The sequence below is a fragment of the Chanodichthys erythropterus genome, chromosome 2 (assembly GCF_024489055.1).
Source record: "Chanodichthys erythropterus isolate Z2021 chromosome 2, ASM2448905v1, whole genome shotgun sequence".
NCBI lineage: Eukaryota > Metazoa > Chordata > Actinopteri > Cypriniformes > Xenocyprididae > Chanodichthys > Chanodichthys erythropterus.
In genome coordinates, this window is record NC_090222.1 from 21,815,111 (window position 1) to 21,821,126 (window position 6,016).

The following is a 6,016-nucleotide window of genomic DNA, read 5'->3' on the forward strand; positions in this document are numbered from 1 at the left end:
AGTTTGTGAGAATTATGTCATTTTTGGTGTATTAATGCATTATGAAGGTTTATCACAGTTAGAGAAATCCTATTTTATGCTTCTGTCAATTTAAAAGTCTGGCCCTCTTCATGTTCATTTTCAGCCTTGAAGTCAAGAGGGAGTAAAATAATATTTATGGCCTAATTTTTGAGCCTGGTCATCTTGGATTCATTATAGCAGGTGCAGCGCTGGATATGGGCTTGATATGATTCCCATAGGAATAAGGTTTTTTGGCAGGTCTGGCATGGGGTATTATTTTTATTATGGGGCATACGATATTATTCTTAGCGCCTTTTCCCTCGCCATGGCTAGTTTCCTTGCAAATGACCACTGCACCGCCACACTAAGTCAGCTGTTTTATTTCAGTCAGACAACCGCACAAGACCTTGCGTCTTCCGTTGAGGCCTTGAAGTCTCGTAATCGCATGAGAGGTCAAAACCGTGAGTCGACCGCACCATCACCACCTTCCTCTGGACTCCAGGTCTTACCAGAAGGATCTTTAACATATGTTCTTTATCAGTGCCGCTGAGTACAGTTACATATATTTAAAAGACATTAGCTAGAGCTCTGAGCTCCCTTTATGGCCAGACAGCGGTATGTGGAGACAAAAGTCACTTTTGGCCAAGCTTCCGTGCCTGTTGCTGTGGACGAAATTAAAACCTTCATCATGATTCTGCGTTCTCCTTTTTGTTTGGCAACAGCTCTCCATTTATTGAATTTTATAGGGGTCTAGTAGCTACATTAGCTAGTGGTTTCAAGGGAGGATTAATACAAAACAGCCCTTATTAAACCATAATAGAAAGACTGCTGCCTATAGAATTACCAGTAAGGACCCAGAAGGGCGATATCAATCCCATAGCGGACACAAATAACTGTGAGGAATGAAGGGCAATGCTTTGCTTTGGACAAGGAAAGTAACCAGGAATTAAATTGGAATTTTGGAGGTGGGGATCCTCCAAAAAGTGGCAAGAAATGACATTGCTTAACGATATATATTGCTAAATGAATATTGCGTAATGTTTAATGAAATTAACTTTTTTTTTTTTTTTTTTTGAGGAATATATGTAATGGATCATTAAAAAAACCTGGCCTGAAGCATGCAGAATGTGAATTGGATTGCGAAATGATTTCCCAATAGTTGTTTCTAATTCTATTCTATTCAATGGTGCCAGAATGCTGTTACCGATTGTTACCGGCTGTTACCGGCCTAATTTAACCCCTGGACATAACATTGCTAACGTGCAGCAAGGATTTTTATAGAGGTGAAACCATGTACAGGAAGTGGCTGGAGGTGTAAAACCTGAATATTTTTCCCACATAGCAATTCTTTGAGGCGAGTAGTTTGCTAAATCACACCTCCCTCACACACTCACACTTATAGGTGGTCTCTGATAAAAATCACCCTTAACATAACCACAGATTACAAAAGGAAACACAAAGTACTGTTGATGTAGAGTTTAAAAAAAGAATGCTGGTTTTATTAGTTGTATTATTGACAGGTTTTTGTGCAGAATGGGGTTGCCACACCGTTCTGCAGTCTACGGTCTCTGCTGTTTTCACACTTTTCTGGTGCCATAACACCTGGAGTTTCAGTCTAACACCCAACTCGGCCTCTGCCAGGCCGAGGTTCTGTGCTTGTTTCTAAATGGTGCGTGAAATAATGTCTTGATGTTCTGTACATTTTAATGCTACAAAATTAGTTTATATCATTATATTATTATAATTATCCATAAAGTGAAATAATGTGACTTTTGTATTTAATGCTTTTTTTTCCCTACTGGCCCAGTTGGGGCAGTGGTTCAATTTTTTACTTGACCTGCCAAAATTTTCAATGGCCCCAATGGCCCCACCACAAAAAAAGTAATAAGTAAAATAAAATAGGCCTAGTTATTGTTTTCACTATTTTTGACCCATGTAATCTTAATAAATAACCAAAAACTACTAGCCTCTCCCTCTCTCTCTCTCGGCTTCCTCCCTTTCTTGTCAGGGGTCGCCACAGTGGAGTGACCCGCACATACGATTTGGCACATGTTTTATGCCTGATGCCCTTACTGCCACAACCCAGCACTGAGAGTCCTAACTCATATATTTACCTAAAGAATATTTGTTATAGACAAGTAACAAGATTGTTTACTTTCACTTAAGACGTAACCGACTATAGTTATTACTCGCCAAGATGGGCACGTTGACATAATTTTGAAAATGTCCGTTCAAGCGCTAGAAGATGTGAAAGAAAACTCAATTCAGTATTTGTGCACTGTCTGAGAGGCGGTTTTAGGTGTGCACTTCGGATGTGTGCGCCGCACACAAAACTTCTCACACAGCGTGCGAGTACAGCAGGGATGGACAACTCCGGTCCTGGAAGGCCAGTGTCCTGCAGAGTTTATCTCCATCCCTGATAAAAACTCACTTGCCTGTAACTTTCTACTAATCCTAAAGACCTTGATTAGCTGGTTCAGATGTGTTTGATTAGGGTTGGAGCTAAACTCTGCTGGACACTGGCCCTCTAGGACCGGAGTTGTCCATCCCTGGAGTACAGGATTGAGTTCTCTTTCTTGCACTTGAATATTTAATTTGGCAAGGTTTAAAAAAACATACAAATGATAAACTTTCATGACGATGCAGCGCTGGCCCGATCTGGCAAGTTACAGTTCCATCTACCGTCCCGATCGTCATTTACGCTGATTCCAGGCCAGTCCTTATTGTTGAGCCCTGAATGGAATAGTTCACCTAAAAATTACTATTCCATCATTATTTACTATCCCTCAGTGTTGTCGCACACACAAGATCATTTCAACTCTGCTTAAAAATATATATGGGCTTGTGCACTTTTAAACTTTGCACATCGAAATGTGTCACATAATATTTTTTAGAAAATGGTATATCCACCATTGCAACCTATATCCACCATTGCACTCAGTCAAACACACATGCAGTCATTTATGGCAGATTTTTATAAGGTTGTGACCAACAATTATTACCGTGTTAATGGTACGGTTTACTGTCTTTTTTTAAATTCAGTTTTAAAATACTCAGTCTGCAAAATTAACTAATAAAATCTATTTACAAGGCATACAAAATCATTAAATACGTACAGAAAAATGAAAAGTGGCTTCTATAACATTGTTTAACAGCCTCATGTCAGCCATTTTTAAAAAATCTATTTTAGTTTCTGAATACCCAGTGAAGTAGTATGCAGAGGACAGTGGTGGAAACTGCAAACAGAAAGTGCTAACGGAAACCATTTGAGTGACAGCAAGGTGCAATGTTCTACTAATACGATTCACTAGAGTGAATGAAGATGTTTATCTCTTTAGTGATGCATGGAGTATAGACACAAATACAGTTTATAATTTTTTAGCTCCTGAGAAGTGTCATAAATATCATTCAGCTGTGGTATTTATATGGCTGACTGAAATAGAAAATCAGCCCAGGTGAGTTTATTCTGAGACATGATCTGCTTTTTTCATCAGTCTGCTATTTATCCCCACATTACACGTTCATTACGCTCTCCTCTCATCAGTGTGTCTGAAGCAATGACAGGCAGTTTGTCGGAGTGGAATACCAGCTGAATACATGCTATCACTGGCCTCTAAATTAATGGCTAGTGTTGTGTGCAAGCCTTTAATTCAAAACGTTTTACTACAGTATGTGTTTAGCCTTTAACCTTTTCACAGAATGTTTGTAAGCTTTACACAACCTCCCATGTATCTTCTGTGTATTTTGTGTATGTCTGTCTACCAGCTTCAGCCAGTACAAGACATATTTACTTTTCTTGCTTTTTTTTTCCTTCTAATGAACTGAACAAGATTTTACATAAAAACAAAAAACAAAAACAAAAAAAAACTCGCCACCATGCAAGGGTGTTATGGGTGGTTGCCAGGGCATTTAAAAAATTATATGATCAATAAATCATGCCTTTCCATTACTTTAACTCATCTAAATAATTTAACCAATTTTAACTTAATTTTTAAGTTATGCAGAATTCAACTAAGGTTTAAAAAGAAAAAATGAGCTGAAATGACTTAAATTGAAATTGAAACTTTTCAAGATGAATTAGGAAATATTTTACAGTGGGTTGGTAGGGTGTTCTAAGTGGATGCTTGCTGTAAAAATTAATAAATGGTGTTATTTGCATCACTTAAGCTTCTGAAAAGAAATATTTTGAAGTTCTTGAAGTTACACTATCTACCTTGTTTTTAAAGAGTGTGCATGGTTATTTTAACTTAAAAAATCTTAGGTGTCAGCCTAGCTAACAAGAAACATTCTCAGAACTTTGACATTCCCTTAATGTTTTCTCTAATTTTCACATAAACAAGAAAAAACACTTTTGACTTTTCATAACTTAATGGGAATGTTAGCAAAATATACTTAGAACATATTTTTCTTTCAATTATTTCAGCTAAAACAAAACACTCCGTTATGCTGCTTGATATAGCAAACCCGTATTTGTTATTATATTATTTTAATTTATCATAATCATGAACACACTTGCTTGTAGCAAAAATAGTTTTACTACACTTTATTATTTGTTTACATAAAGGCTAATGAATCAAACTACACATATTTGCAGGGAAAAGCTTACTACTTCATTGAAAACTAAGGTGAATAGCACCAAGATAAAAGGACTAGACAATATAAAGTTAAAAACGCTCTGCTATGAGACTGAGACTGCAATACATTTTTTGTTTCCATTTGTAATGTTTGATATTTTAAAATAATCACACAACACAGGTAATCACACATTACGAGATATTACCATTACATTAAAGATATTTAGACCATTACCAGTTCATAAACAATGTGTAAAATTACATTTCAGTCAAAATAATGTGTTATCCTTCTCTTCACATACGAAAATGGTTTTGAAGAAAGACACAGCTGAATTAACAACTCCTGAATGAATCCATATTTTTTAAACAATTGATTGAGTGAACTAATCAATGACTCACTCAAAAAGACAAGTCTTTTGTTTCATTCCTGAATGAATCAGTGTTTTTGAACAAAACGGTTGAGTGAATTAATCAATGACTCAGTCTTGTCGTCACCTACTGGTGTAACTTTCAGAACGATGCACTGAAAAACACTAATATAATATGTCTATATTCTGGTACCTATATGTCTCAGATGAGATTTGAGAATGATATTTATTATTATTATTATCAGCAGAAAATTATAAAAGTTATAAAAGCTTATACAACTATGAAAAACCAATATAATTTGAGCTATAATTCTGTACAGAAAGAAAGAAAGAAAGATTAATTAGAGAGATGAGTCTCATCCTCTGCTATCTGTTTGTGGTTTGAGCTGTAGTGTAGAATATAGGCATGAGTCTAGGCGCAAGGCATGGCATGAAGCCGAGATCTACCATGCTGCTTAAAGAGACTGTTTTCGGGGGATGGCCCACAGCTCGGGGGCCTCCCTGTCTGAGAGAGCGGCTACGAGGCACCAGTCTCTGCAGGGGAGACATAAGCTCCAATCAAAACAGGATTATATAGACCATAGTTTAAAAGAGAGTAGTGCCCACACACAAAGACAGTTGTACTGAGGCAGATGACATGGTGAGGGCAGCTTTCCTTCACAGCACACACTGGTTACAGCTACAGCAAACCAGTTTAGTCTCAGACTACCCCATGGAAACTGCAAAGCCATTATACAAAATTTCTTCATTCTTAATCCTATTCCTCATTAACTAGCTCCCCAAAGATTAGTGTAACGTCATCCAAGAAATACAAAGCAAAACTTCCTGCGCCAACAAGTGACGCACTAACACTTATAAAGCAAAAAGGTGCGGAAGGCCATTTGAGACTTTTGTTAGTTAAACCACATCCCGCCAAATTTCTTCCCAGTGGCACGGTGCTGAATAAAACGACATTGTGACAGGACATGGGAACTCCGCCAACGCATCTGTAACACAGGAAGAAAATTCAACGGGAGCCTGCTGTAATTAGACTAATAAATGTTTTACCATGGATGTATTGGAAACAAAGCAGGG